Genomic DNA, 15628 nt, shown 5'->3' on the forward strand with positions numbered 1-15628 from the left:
CGGTACACCCGTTTACCAGCGCAGCACAGTTCGTCCTGTACCAGTGCCCCGCCCTTGCTGGGCTACAGTGACCATCCAGCCAGGACGGGTTGTGCCAGCCCTAAGCGCCAGACCTCCAGTGCGCCTCCAAGGCCCAGTGTACCCTATGCCTGCTCCGCGCACTCTCCCTCCAGTGCGCCACCATAGCCCAGTACGTCCTGTGCCTGCTCCGCGCACTCTCCCTCCAGTGCGCCACCATAGCCCAGTACGTCCTGTGCCTGCTTCTCGCACTTTTCCTCCAGTACGCCTCCATAGCCCAGTACGGCCGGTGCTTGCTTTGAGCACGCTGTCCTCAGTGCGTCTCCCCAGTCTGGTGAGACCGGTTCCAGCTCCCCGTAGGAAGCCTCCAGTGATGATCAATGGTCCGAAGCCTCCAGCAATAATCCATGGCACGAAGCCTCCAGTGATGATCCATGGCCCAGAGCCTGTAGTTTTAATCCATGGCACGAAGCCTCCAGTGATGATCCATGGCCCGGAGCCTGTAGGGATGATCCATGGCACGAAGCCTCCAGTGATGATCCATGGCCCGGAGCCTGTAGAGATGATCCATGGTACGAAGCCTCCAGTGATGATCCATGGCACAAAGCCTCCAGTGATGATCCATGGCACAAAGCCTCCAGTGATGATCCATGGCACGGAACCTGTAGTGATGATCCATGGCACGGAGCCTGCAGCGACGCTCCCCAGTCCGGAGCCTCCAGCGACGCTCCCCAGTCCGGAGCCTCCAGCGACGCTCCCCAGTCCGGAGCCTCCTGAGACGGCCTGCGGCCCGGAGTCTTCAGCGACGGTCTGCGGCCCAGAGTCTTCAGCGACGGTCTGCGGCCCAGAGTCTTCAGCGACGGTCTGCGGCCCAGAGTCTTCAGCGACGGTCTGCGGCCCAGAGTCTTCAGCGACCGTCTGCGGCCCAGAGTCTTCAGCGACCGTCTGCGGCCCAGAGTCTTCAGCGACCGTCTGCGGCCCAGAGTCTTCAGCGACGGTCTGCGGCCCCGAGTCTTCAGCGACGGTCTGCGGCCCCGAGTCTTCAGCGACGGTCTGCGGCCCCGAGTCTTCAGCGACGGTCTGCGGCCCCGAGTCTTCAGCGACGGTCTGCGGCCCCGAGTCTTCAGCGACGGTCTGCGGCCCCGAGTCTTCAGCGACGGTCTGCGGCCCGGAGTCTTCAGCGGTGGCCTGCAGCCCAGAGTCTTCAGCGGCAGTCGGCAGTTCAGAGCCTCCGGCGATGATCCACGGTCTGGTTCCTTCGGCGACACAGAAGCGGGGGGATCAGCGGGTGGTGTGGGGGCTACACCCCGAACCAGAGCTGCCGCCAAGTATAGATGCCCACCCGGACCCTCCCCTATAGGTTCAGGTTTGCGGCCGGGAGTCCGCACCTTTGGGGGGGGTACTGTCACGCCCTGACCTGAGAGAGACGATTTATTTCTCTATGTTGTTAGGTCAGGGTGTGGGGTGGGCATTCTATGGTTTATATTTCTATGTTTTGGCCAGGTATGGTTTACAATCAGAGGCAGCTGCCTATTGTTGTCTCTGATTGGGAACCATACTTAGGCAGCCCTTTTCCCTCCTTGAGTGGTGGGATCTTATTTTTGGACTGCTTTGTAAAGCCTGCAAGATGTGACGGTCGTTTTCCATTGTTTATTATTTTGTTTAAGTGTTCAGAGTTAAAATAAATATCAAGATGAACACATACCACGCCGCACCTTGGTCTGCTCCTTTGGATGATCGTTACAGATAAACTCCATATTTATGTCCAAATACCTCAGTTTTGTTCGCGCATTCAGATCACTATTCAAATCAAATCAAATTTATTTATATAGCCCTTCGTACATCAGCTGAAATCTCAAAGTGCTGTACAGAAACCCAGCCTAAAACCCCAAACAGCAAGCAATGCATGTGAAAGAAGCACGGTGGCTAGGAAAAACTCCCTAGGAAAAACTCCCTAGAAAGGCCAAAAACCTAGGAAGAAACCTAGAGAGGAACCAGGCTATGAGGGGTGGCCAGTCCTCTTCTGGCTGTGCCGGGTGGATATTATAACAGAACATGGTCAAGATGTTAAAATGTTCATAAATGACCAGCATGGTCAAATAATAATAATCATAGTAGTTGTCGAGGGTGCAACAAGCACGTCCGGTGAACAGGTCAGGGTTCCGTAGCCGCAGGCAGAACAGTTGAAACTGGAGCAGCAGCATGGCCAGGTGGACTGGGGACAGCAAGGAGTCATCATGCCAGGTAGTCCTGAGGCATGGTCCTAGGGCTCAGGTCCTCCGAGAGAAAGAAAGAAAGAGAGAAAGAGAGAATTAGAGAGAGCATATTTAAATTCACACAGGACACCGGATAAGACAAGAGAATACTCCAGATGTAACAGACTGATACATAAACTACTGCAGCATAAATACTGGAGGCTGAGACAGGAGGGATCAGAAGACACTGTGGCCCCATCCGATGATACTCCCGGACAGGGCCAAACAGGCAGGATGTAACCCCACCCACTTTGCCAAAGCACAGCCCCCACACCACTAGAGGGATGTCTACAACCACCAACTTACCGTCCGAAGACAAGGCCGAGTATAGCCCACAAAGATCTCCGCCATGGCACAACCCAAGGGGGGGCGCCAACCCAGACAGGAAGACCACGTCAGTGACTCAACCCACTCAAGTGACGCACCCCTCCCATGGACGGCATGGAAGAACACCAGTAAGTCAGTGACTCAGCCCCTGTAATAGGGTTAGAGGCAGAGAATCCCAGTGGAAAGAGGGGAACCGGCAAGGCAGAGACAGCAAGGGCGGTTCGTTGCTCCAGCCTTTCCGTTCACCTTCACACTCCTGGGCCAGACTATACTTAATCATAGGACCTACTGAAGAGATACGTCTTCAGTAAAGACTTAAAGGTTGAGACTGAGTCTGCGTCTCTCACATGGGTAGGCAGACCATTCCATAAAAATGGAGCTCTATAGGAGAAAGCCCTACCTCCAGCCGTTTGCTTAGAAATTCTAGGGACAATTAGGAGGCCTGCGTCTTGTGACCGTAGCGTACGTGTAGGTATGTACGGCAGGACCAAATCGGAAAGATAGGTAGGAGCAAGCCCATGTAATGCTTTGTAGGTTAGCAGTAAAACCTTGAAATCAGCCCTTGCCTTAACAGGAAGCCAGTGTAGGGAGGCTAGCACTGGAGTAATATGATAAATTTTTTTGGTTCTAGTCAGGATTCTAGCAGCCGTATTTAGCACTAACTGAAGTTTGTTTAGTGCTTTATCCGGGTAGCCGGAAAGTAGAGCATTGCAGTAGTCGAGCCTAGAAGTAACAAAAGCATGGATTAATTTTTCTGCGTCATTTTTGGACAGAAAGTTTCTGATTTTTGCAATGTTACGTAGATGGAAAAAAGCTGTCCTTGAAACAGTCTTGATATGTTCTTCAAGAGAGAGATCAGGGTCCAGAGTAACGCCGAGGTCCTTCACAGTTTTATTTGAGACGACTGTACAACCATCCAGATTAATTGTCAGATTCAACAGAAGATCTCTTTGTTTCTTGGGACCTAGAACAAGCATCTCTGTTTTGTCCGAGTTTAAAAGTAGAAAGTTTGCAGCCATCCACTTCCTTATGTCTGAAACACAGGCTTCTAGCGAGGGCAATTTTGGGGCTTCACCATGTTTCATTGAAATGTACAGCTGTGTGTCGTCCGCATAGCAGTGAAATTTAACATTATGTTTTCGAATGACATCCCCAAGAGGTAAAATATATAGTGAAAACAATAGTGGTCCTAAAACGGAACCTTGAGGAACACCGAAATTTACAATTGATTTGTCAGAGGACAAACCATTCACAGAGACAAACTGATATCTTTCCGACAGATAAGATCTAAACCAGGCCAGAACTTGTCCATGTAGACCAATTTGGGTTTCCAATCTCTCCAAAAGAATGTGGTGATCGATGGTATCAAAAGCGGCACTAAGATCTAGGAGCACGAGGACAGATGCAGAGCCTCGGTCTGATGACATTAAAAGGTCATTTACCACCTTCACAAGTGCCGTCTCAGTGCTATGATGGGGTCTAAAACCAGACTGAAGCGTTTCGTATACATTGTTTGTCTTCAGGAAGGCAGTGAGTTGCAGTGCAACAGCTTTTTCTACAATTTTTGAGAGGAATGGAAGATTCGATATAGGCCGATAGTTTTTTATATTTTCTGTGTCAAGGTTTGGCTTTTTCAAGAGAGGCTTTATTACTGCCACTTTTAGTGAGCTTGGTACACATCCGGTGGATAGAGAGCCGTTTATTATGTTCAACATAGGAGGGCCAAGCACAGGAAGCAGCTCTTTCAGTAGTTTAGTTGGAATAGGGTCCAGTATGCAGCTTGAGGGTTTGGAGGCCATGATTATTTTCATCATTGTGTCAAGAGATATAGTACTAAAACACTTTAGTATCTCCCTTGATCCTAGGTCCTGGCAGAGTTGTGCAGACTCAGGACAATGGAGCTTTGGAGGAATACCCAGATTTAAAGAGGAGTCCGTAATTTGCTTTCTAATGACCATGATCTTTTCCTCAAAGAAGTTCATAAATGTATTACTGCTGAAGTGAAAGCCATCCTCCATTTGCGAATGCTGCTTTTTAGTTAGCTTTGCGACAGTATCAAAAAGAAATTTCGTATTGTTCTTATTTTCCTCAATTAAGTTGGAAAAATAGGATGATCGAGCAGCAGTAAGGGCTCTTCGATACTGCACGGTACTGTCTTTCCAAGCTAGTCGGAAGACTTCCAGTTTGGTGTGGCGCCATTTCCGTTCCAATTTTCTGGAAGCTTGCTTCAGAGCTCGTGTATTTTCTGTATACCAGGGAGCTAGTTTCTTATGACAGATGTTTTTAATTTTTAGGGGTGCAACTGCATCTAGGGTATTGCGCAAGGTTAAATTGAGTTCCTCGGTTAGGTGGTTAACTGATTTTTGTCCTCTGACGTCCTTGGGTAGGCAGAGGGAGTCTGGAAGGGCATCAAGGAATCTTTGGGTTGTCTGAGAATTTATAGCACGACTTTTAATGTTCCTTGGTTGGGGTCTGAGCAGATTATTTGTTGCAATTGTAAACGCAATAAAATGGTGGTCCGATAATCCAGGATTATGAGGAAAAACATTAAGATCCACAACATTTATTCCATGGGACAAAACTAGGTCCAGAGTATGACTGTGGCAGTGAGTAGGTCCAGAGACATGTTGGACAAAACCCACTGAGTCGATGATGGCTCCGAAAGCCTTTTGGAGTGGGTCTGTGGACTTTTCCATGTGAATGTTAAAGTCACCAAAAATTTGAATATTATCTGCTATGACTACAAGATCCGATAGGAATTCAGGGAACTCAGTAAGGAACACTGCATATGGCCCAGGAGGCCTGTAAACAGTAGCTATAAAAAGTGAGTGAGTAGGCTGCATAGATTTCATGACTAGAAGCTCAAAAGATGAAAACGTCATTGTTTTTTTTTTGTAAATTGAAATTTGCTATCGTAAATGTTAGCAACACCTCCGCCTTTGCCGGATGCACGGGGGGTATGGTCACTAGTGTAACCAGGGGGTGAGGCCTCATTTAACACAGTAAATTCATCAGGCTTAAGCCATATTCCAAAGGCATAATGCGCGAGCGCAAAACCCGAAACGAAAAGTCAAAAAGTTCCATTACAGTTCATAGAAACATGTCAAACGATGTTTACAATCAATCCTTAAGGTCTTTTTATCATAAATATTTGATAATATTCCAACCGGACAATAGCGTATTCATTACAGAGGAAAAAGAAGGAACGGCGCGCCTGCGTGACCGCGCAGTAAACAACTCATTGGTCTCAGGCAGTCCACAGCTCTTATTTTCACCCCAGTAACAGTAGAAGCATGAAACAAGGTTCTAAAGACTGTTGACATCTAGTGGAAGCCTTAGGAAGTGCAAAATGACCCCACAGACACTGTAGTTTGGATAGGGAATCACTTGAAAAACTACAAACCACTTCCTGGTTGGATTTTTTCTCAGGTTTTTGCCTGCCATATGAGTTCTGTTATACTCACAGACATCATTCAAACAGTTTTAGAAATTTCAGAGTGTTTTCCATCCAAATCTACTAATAATATACATATCCTACCTTCTGGGCCCGAGTAGCAGGCAGTCTAATTTGGGCATAAAAGGCATTTAGCTCGTCTGGTAGGCTCGAGTTACTGGGCAGCTCGCGTTTGGGTTTACCTTTGTAGTCCGTAATAGTTTTCAAGCCCTGCCACATCCGACAGGTGTCAGAGTCGGTGTGGTAGGATTTAATCTTAATCCTGTATTTAAGCTTTGTTTAAGCTTAATCCTGTATTTAAGCTTTGTATTCAAGTTTGCCTGCATTAAAATCCCCGGCCACTAGGAGAGCCGCTTCTGGATGACCACTTTCTTGTCACATGCGTGAAAATGAGTAGACCAAGGTGCAGCTTGGAATATGTTCATCTTGAGTTTAATGAAAAATGAACACTTTACAAATTAAACAAAAATGACAGCCAACAGTTCTGTCAGGTACTAACAACTAAACAGAAAGCAACTACCCACAAAACCCAAAGGAAAAACAGGCTGCCTAAGTATGGTTCCTAATCAGAGACATCGATAGACAGCTGCCTCTGGTTAGGAACCATACTCGGCCCAACACAAAGAAATACAAAACATAGGATGCCCACCCCACACCATAACCTAACCACATAGAGAAATAAACCCTCTCTCTCAGGTCAGGGCGTGACATTTCTTGTTTGCTTATGGCCTTATAGAGTTGGTTGAGTGCGGTCTTAGTGTCAGCATCGGTTTGCGGTGGTAAATAGATGGCTACGAATAATATAGATGAGAACTCTCTTGATAGATAGTTTGGTCTGCAGCTTATCATAAGGTTCTCCACCTCAGGCAAGCAATACCTCGAGACTTCTTTAATATTAGACATTGCACACCAGCTGTTATTGACAAATAGACAGACTTCCCCACCCCTCGTCTTACCATATGTAGCTTCTCTGTCCTGCCGGTGCATGGAAAATCCCGCCAGCTCTATATTGTCCGTGTCGTCTTTCAGCCACGCCTCAGTGAAACATCAGATATTACAGTTTTGAATGTCTTGTTGGTAGGATAATGTTGATCATAGGTCATCGATTTTATTTTCCAATGATTGCACGTTGGCCAATAGAACGGATGGAAGTGGGAGATTACTCGCTCCCCTACAAACTCCCAGAAGGCAGCCTGACCTCCGTCCCCTTTTCACCATCTTTTCTTTACGCAAAGGATGAGGTTCCCGAGAAAGCAGTATATCCTTTATGCAGTGGTGTAAAGTACTTAAGTAAAAATACTTTCGAATACTACTTAAGTTGTATTTTTTTGTATCTGTACTTTACGTTACTATTTTTGACAACTTTTACTTCACTACATTCCTAAAGAAAATGATGTACTTTTTACTCCATACATTTTCCCTGACACCCAAAAGTAGTCGTTACGTTTTGAATGGTTAGCAGGACAGGAAAATGGTCCAATTCACGCACTTATCAAAAGAACATCCGTGGTAATCTACTGCCTCTGATCTGGCGGACTCACTAAACACAAATGCTTTGTTTGTAAATGATGTCTGAGTGTTGGAGTGTGCCCCTGGCTATCCGTAAATAAAAAAAACAAGAAAATGGTGCCGTCTGGTTTGCTTAATATAAGGAATTTGAAATGATATATACTTTTACTTTTGTCATGTAATATTTTAAATTTGATATAACTGCCTTAATGTTGCTGGATCCAAGGAAGAGTGGCAGCAGCTTATGGGGATCCTTAATAAATACAAATATGCGTTCGCTCTCAAGGAAGTCTGAGGGAGTCCACTCTACCTCCGAGTGCCCTCCATACCACAGCTTTCCCCTCCGCTTTTATTTTTCAGCTGAGGTAGAGAGACAAATTGCCGTCACCAGTTTCCAGTGTCACTACAATGTCTCTTTAAATAAAACATCTCTGTAGCAACCAGGCGTCTTGCCAAGGGCACAGAGCAAAAATACTATGAAAGAGCAACTCACTCTGCCACCACTAGTGGGAGCCCATGCTCCACTGGTGAGCAAGAGTCAGCCTCCCCGGTGGGCTGCTCGCTAAGAGAGTAGACAACTGGTGCGCAATCTCGCCTGGGGTCCTATCCACAGTTACCAAGGGCTACAGACTGCACCCCATTCTGGACCTTCGGGTCTATCGGAGGAAGTTAACTTTTGCGTGCTCACGCCGAACGTACTGTCCCATTCTATGCGTCCAGGCGACTGGTTCAAGTCATTTATCAGAAATTGACAAAGAGGAAAAAAAGAGAATGTAAATGTGCATGTACGATTACTAATCCCCTTCTCATTCCTCCCTCTCCTTCCCTCTCTTTCTCTCCCCATCCCCATCCTTGTCTCCTCTACCTCCACTCTCCTCTCCCTTACTATCTCTTTCCCCTCCTCTCTCTCCTCCACCCTTCTCTCTCTCTCCCCCGTACCTCCCTCCCTCTCTCTCTCTCTCTCTCTCTCTCTCTAGGAGTAAGAATCAAATCAAATCAAATTTATTTATATAGCCCTTCTTACATCAGCTGATATCTCAAAGTGCTGTACAGAAACCCAGCCTAAAACCCCAAACAGCAAGCAATGCAGGTGTAGAAGCAAGTAAGAGTTTGCGTACTCTGGTCAACAAGTTCATTATTCACCTGGCGTTAACAGACTTCCTCATGTGTGTGACTCAGACCCCCATCTTCTTCATCAACAGCATGCACAACAGGTGGATCTTTGGAAAAAAGGTAACCATAGAAATAGGATTATGAAGGTAACACCTTAGGAGAGAAGGGCAAATGACTTATTAGAGGTTTAATGTCAACTAATGAAGTCCATCCATTCGTGGAGTTTTGACCGTTACTTTGTTTGGAGTCCTCTCTCTCTTTATCAATATTTATTTTTCTCTCTTTCTCTTTCCCTTTCTCTGGGGATGACAGTGTATTGATGCTAAATAACAGGGCTCTCTACTCTTCCTTCTGAATTAAATCACTAATCAGTTGTGTTTCTTTGATGAACGTCATGCTATAAGCCGACTAGAAGAGGCATTGTTTTCCTCGGACATCATTGGATGCATGATAGAACATAAGAGTATGTAGTGCAATTTTTCACAATGCTGGATGCTCCTTGTCTGAAGACTCATACTGTCTATCGCTACGTACATGCAGTCTGAGACTACCATCGTAGAAGTTGTAAAGTTGTAAAAACAAGTAATCAGCGATTGAATCGTCTCAAATCATCACTAAGCTCGAGGCCTCGGGTCTGAACCCCACCCTATGCAACTGGGTTCTGGACTTCCTGACGGGCTGACCCCAGGTGGTGAAGGTAGGCAACAACACCTCAACCACGCGGATCCTCAACACGGGGGGCCCCACAGGGGTGTGTTCTCAGCCCCCTCCTGTACTCCCTTTTCACCCATGTATGTCCCCAACTCAATCACCATGTTTCCTGTTGACACAACAGTGGCAGGCCTGATTACCAAATACAACAAGAGACCCTACAGGGAGGAGGTGAGATCCCTGGTGGAGTGGTGGAGTGGTGCCAGGAAAATAACATCAACAAAATGAAGGAGCTGATCGTGGATTTCAGGAAATAGTAGAGAGCCATCCACATCGGCGGCTGACGACCTGAAATGGTTCATTCACGCAGACAGTGTCGTCAAGAATACTCAACAGCGCCTCTTCAACCTCAGGAGGCTGATGAAATTTGGCTTGCCACTAAGACCCTCATGAACTTCTACAGATTGAGAGCATCATGTCAGGCGGTAAATCCTGCCTGGCATGGCAATTGCACCGTCTGCAACCGCAGGGCTCTCCAGAGGGTGGTGCGGTCAGCCCAACGCGTCACCGGGGTCTCACTGCATGTCCTCCAGGACATCTACAGCAACAGGGGTCACAGGAAGGCCAAGAAGATCATCAAGGACCAAGATTTAGCCGATAAAATGTTGGAGTTTACCACAACAGCCACGGGGTTCATCAATAAGTGCATAGATGATGTCGTCCCCACAGTGACTATAAGAATGTATCCCAACCAAAACCCATGGATCACAGGCAACATCCATGCTGGGCAAAAGACTAGAGCTACCGCTTACAATGAATGGGACACGGACATGGACGCATTAAAAGAAATCCCGCTATGACCTCAGAGACATCAAACATGCAAAAAGACAATAAAGGATGAAGGTAGAATCCTAAAACACCAGCTACAACACTCGTCATATGTGGCAGGGCTTGCAGACGATAACGGATTACAAAGGGAAACCCAGCCATGAGCTGTCCAGTGACGCAGAACTCCCAAATGACTATTTTTCACTGACTACCCACACTTACTGGACTTTATATACACACCATATACACAGTCACTCACACACACACTACACTGTCATTCCCACACAAATTCCTCACACATTCAAACACTACGTACGCGCACACACATAACACACACACGCATACTGACACAACACAACACAAACATACATGCACACACACTTATCATTTGCTGAAGCTACTCTGTTCTTTATTTTAGTCTTATTATCCATCCGGATGCCTAATCACTTTACCCTGCCTTCATGGACATCTACCTCGTTTACCTCATACCGCTTCACATTGATCTTTTATTCGACTTGTGTTAGATACTATTTTTTCGTAAGCAAGCATTTCACTGTAAAGTCTACACCAGTTGTTTTCGGGCACGTGACAAATAAAATGTTATTTTGATTTGATTTGTGTTAGTACCTCTAGGGCAATTCAGACTACTGATTGTGGAAATGTTTACTGAAAAACGTGTTTGTTTTCTTGAATCGTGTTTCATAATTCTGTTGCATTTCATATTTGTATTTACAGTTTTTTTTACAATCACTTTGGCACTCATTTCAGAACCTTGATGATATTTTTCAAAACTCTAGACACAAAAATGCACATTTTTCAATTGCTTGGATACAATACACATAAAGCATGAACTAAAATGAACTGTTCAAACTGACACAACTTAACATCAAAGTATTACCATTTCAAAATGCAGTTCACACATTACATCTGAAATGACTGTCTATTCATTTCATTACAATGATCTAACTATCAATTGATACAACTGCTCAAAATGATAAGTAACTGTTGCATTACTCTTAATGCATAGTTTTATGGAAACTGATGAACAATATTCCATGTTTATATCATGAAAGTTTCAGGATAACAAGATCCATTGACACCAATTACCGTGGAACATGAACCAATTGGACTACATTATCTATGGATGTAATATTTCATCATCATTATTTATCAGACACTGTTTCTATGGTCCCATGTAGCACTTTTCCAGACCATGTTTTCAGATTTCACATTACTGTATACTCACTTTATTAGGTACACCTAATCTGGTACTGGGTAGGACCCCCTTTTGCCTCCACAACAGCCTGAATTATTCACGTTGTTGTACGTTAAGAGATGCCCTTCTGCACACCACTGTTTTAAACGGCTGTTATTTGAGCATTAGTGGCCTTTCTGTTAGCTTGTCTGGACATTCTCCTCTGACCTCTCTCATTAACAAGGTGTTTTTGCCCACAGAACTGCCGCTCACTGAATGTGTTTTGTTTATCGCACCATCCTCCGTAAACTCTAGAGACTGTAGTGTGTAAAAATCCCAGGAGGCCAGCTGTTTCTGAGATGCTGGAACCACCATGTGTGGCACCAACAATCATACCACGGTCAAAGTTAATTAGATTACACATCTTGCCCATTCTAATGTTTGGTCGAACAACAACAAAAGCTCTCTACTCTTTATACTTTATATATTGAGTTGCAGGCAGCAACATGATTCGCTGTTCGAAGGAGCAGGCTATTTGCATTAACACGCAGGTGTACCTAATAAAGTGGAGTGTAGAGTGTATGTATGCCTGCCCTTGTAATTGCTTTTCCAATACTGCCAACTCGTTACTGATTGGTTTCACATTGTGGTATGAGTTTATAGTGAAATGAGTGTTATCCACCTACAACAACATAGCGACAACATGGAGCCAGTAGGTGATCCAGGTCACAATAGAGGTCAAGCAGTGGGAGGAGGAAGACGAGGAAGACCTGGTGGTCAAAGGAATACCAAGGGACAAGCACCCCTTCTGAGAGGTGGTCGTGGGCCACGTTTGAGAGGTCTGGGGGAATGTGGTAGAGGACAAGGCCACGGACCAAGACAGCGGCAGCAACAGCAAAGAGTGTCCAATGGAATCCGAGCAATAGTTGTAAGACATGTCGTAAATCATGGCATGACAATGACTGAGGCAGCTACAATGATTCAACCAAACCTCAGAAAATCAACCGTGGCCTCAATCATCAGAACTTTCCGCAATGAGAACTGGTAAGTCTTCAGCATGCACTAAACATTAGGCTACTCTCAATTGTCAAATGACTGTATGCTGCATGCCAATGTGTACCACAGAGTAGGTGATGTTACTATATGTGTTCTTACTGTAATTTTCCCTGCAGAATTGAGACTGGGCCAAATAGTGGAGGCAGAGGCAAAATTCTGACTGACCAACAAGAGTGGGCTGCGGTCAATTTGGTTCGGGCCAGAAATTATATTTGCTTTACAGAAATTCGGCAGCACATCTTAGACAATGACGACATGTTCAACAATGTGGAAGCCATAGGTTTGCCGACTATTGCACGCATGCTGAAAAGGCAACAGGTGTCTCAAAAACAGCTATACCGTGTGCCTTTTGAAAGAAATGCAGACTGAGGACTGAGTATGTTCAGTTTCAAGATGCCTGTTGTGAAAAATTACCCCAAAATTCTACATCATTGTAATCAGTCATTTTCTTTCCAAAATGTCTTTTAAGAGGGTGATGGAGCTAGATGCTGACGAAAACCATCACAAATTCCTCTTTTTGGATGAGGCAGGCTTCAACCTGGCCAAGACAAGGAGGAGAGGTCGGAATTTCATTGGCCAACGGGCAACCATCCAAGTACCTGGACAACGTGGGGCAAACATCACCATGTGTGCGGCTATATCGGAGGATGGTGTGGTGGGACGCAGAGCTCTTATTGGATCATATAATGCTGCTCTCCTTGTAACCTTCCTTGATGAGCTAAATCAGGTCTGTAGAGCTGATGGCATGACCTATGTCATTGTGTGGGATAATGTCAGGTTCCACCATGCTCAAATGGTGCAAGCATGGTTTCAGGCCCATCCACAATTTACCACCCTGTAATTACACCCATACTCTCCTTTCCTTAACCCAATTGAGGATTTTTTCTCCACATGGAGGTGGAAGGTATACGATAGGCGCCCTCATGAACAAGCCACCCTTCTCCAGGCCATGGATGACGCATGCAATGACATCACGGCAGACCAGTGTCAGGCCTGGATTCGCCATGCCCGAAGATTCTTCCCAAGATGTTTGGCTAATGAAAACATCCATTGTGATGTGGATGAGAACCTATGGCCAAATCCACAAGGCAGGGTTGATGGAAATATAGAAGTACAGTAATCAAACCTTTGTTTTGCTTTTTACAGTAAGCCAGGTGAGGAACACTGCAGTTGACAATTTACTGTAGTGTTTTTCTTTTTTGTAGCTAATTATTTTTCATTTGATTCAAAGAAACCTATGTTGTGATTTTATTGTATTTCATCAAAACATTTCAGATTTTGTTCAATGATTCCACTGTGTCTGTAGTATTTTCTCTACTAGTCCTTTTACGCATTTATGTGCAGTACCATAATGAAACATGTATCACATTTTGTACTACAATATTTAATGATAGTACAAACAACTACACAGTGAAACTATTGGTATCTTGTGTGTGGGTGATCTAAATTAATGTGGTATTTCATGATAAATGAGTTATTTGAACCAATGATTCTGCAAGTGCAAGGTTTCTTTAAAGATATGAATGCACAATGCAATGTTTGGAACATTGGACAGCCTGTGATGACCGTTTTGAGTTTTGAAAAATTACCACAAGGTTCTGAAATTAGTGACGAAGGGATTGTAAAAAACTGTATTATGTATATCTTTGTGATTACAGGGCTCCTTTGGGAAAGATACCTTGGTCTCAACATGACTTCCTGTCAAAATAAAAGTTCAATAAATAACCCAGTCGCTCATTCAGGATTGCACATTCAGCAAATCACCAGCAGAGGGAGTTCCCTTTGAATCCATTCACTGTGTTGGTGGTGTTCATAAAAATTGACCATAACTTCAAAAGTAGCAGAGAGCCCAATCTGGAAATTGTATGTACTTGTAGAGTATAGTATATATTTTTGAGATATTTAAACACACATACATTCCCATGATGCTGGGTGCTGTGCTGACAGATTATTGTGAATACAAGGGGATGAGATGTAGATGGTTATAACACACCTCTCTTTGCCCTGTTACAGCTCTGTGAGAGTGCATTTGTTTGTGTGTGAATGCGTGCGTGTGTGTGTGTGTTTGCTGTTCTCATGCATTATGACTATGATAGAGGGATGTTTCTGGGGTAGGCAACAGGTCACCTTGATAACTGTTACTGTACTGAGCCCTGTTATTACTGGGCTTCTGAGTGGCTCAGCGGTCAAAGGCACTGCATCTCAGTGCTTGATGTGTCACTACAGACACCACGGTTTGATTCTAGGGAGACCCATAGGACGGCGCACAATTGGCCCAGCGTTCGTCCGGGTTTGGCCAGTGTAGGCTGTCATTGTAAATAAGAATTTGTTCTTCACCGACTTGCCTAAAGTTTCAATTAAAAAAAATATATAATATTGTCCAGTCCGAGATGGCTACAAGGCCCTCCCTTCAGCAAATCATATCATGCCTCCATTGTGCTCCTCCCCGCCTCTATGCAGAAATTAAAGCAGGAAGCACAGACGGTAAGGTTTGTGTAACCTTGGTCTGAACAATTGGAATCCACACTACAAGATTGTTTTGATCAAGTGGACTGGGATATGTTCCGGGTCGCCTCTGGGAATAACATTGACAACTACACTTTCACTGGTTTCATCAGGAATTGCGTAGGGCCCTCTAAAGCCTTGTTCACACTGCAGGCCTTAATGCTCAAATCAGTTTTGTTTTTTAAATCCGTTTTTGAATACTGACTGTCCAAACAGCAAGTTAAAAGTGATTGCTGACATGGCTACATTAGTTGTCATATTAACGACAGGTGTGTGCACAGTGGTGTAAGCTGATTGGTGATGGTGTTTGTTGGTTCCTATCACTCAGAAGTTATGTAGCAGGTAAAGTGACAATAATGCCTGCCATGAACGTTTCCCAGTTGCAGCGCGATCTGCGTTAGAGATAGACGCAGATGCTCGTTGGCGCGCGTGAGCAGTGTGGGTGCAATAATTGAATAATATAGATTTCAAAATGTATTTTGCAACGCTTGCCCACGTGACGCGAGCGACATTTCAACTATCCACGTCATCAACTCATCAGAATATAGCTCTTATCTTACTCACCGTTTCACTGGCGTCAGCCCATCCAACATCTCCCAACAGTTGTAGTGTATTGCTGACCGCAGTAAGCCACGGTAGCAAAATGTTGAAAACAGGAAGTAAGGAGCCCACACGTTAGCTCTAACATGTTTGTAGGTAGGAGGTTCCAAATGAACT

At 45.0% G+C, this 15628-nt stretch overlaps 1 long non-coding RNA gene across 1 annotated transcript; it reads right to left on the reverse strand.

Annotated features, from left to right (window-relative positions):
• Window positions 1–2209: 2209 nt before the first annotated feature.
• On the reverse strand, window positions 2210–15623 carry LOC106589421 (uncharacterized). Its single transcript, XR_001324842.2, has 3 exons — window positions 15476–15623; window positions 8707–8783; window positions 2210–2295 (listed from the first exon to the last, which is right to left on the reverse strand). It is a non-coding gene; the product is annotated as an uncharacterized lncRNA (long non-coding RNA).
• Between the last annotated feature and the right edge of the window lie 5 nt (window positions 15624–15628).

The sequence above is a fragment of the Salmo salar genome, chromosome ssa28 (assembly GCF_905237065.1).
Source record: "Salmo salar chromosome ssa28, Ssal_v3.1, whole genome shotgun sequence".
Classification (NCBI taxonomy): domain Eukaryota; kingdom Metazoa; phylum Chordata; class Actinopteri; order Salmoniformes; family Salmonidae; genus Salmo; species Salmo salar.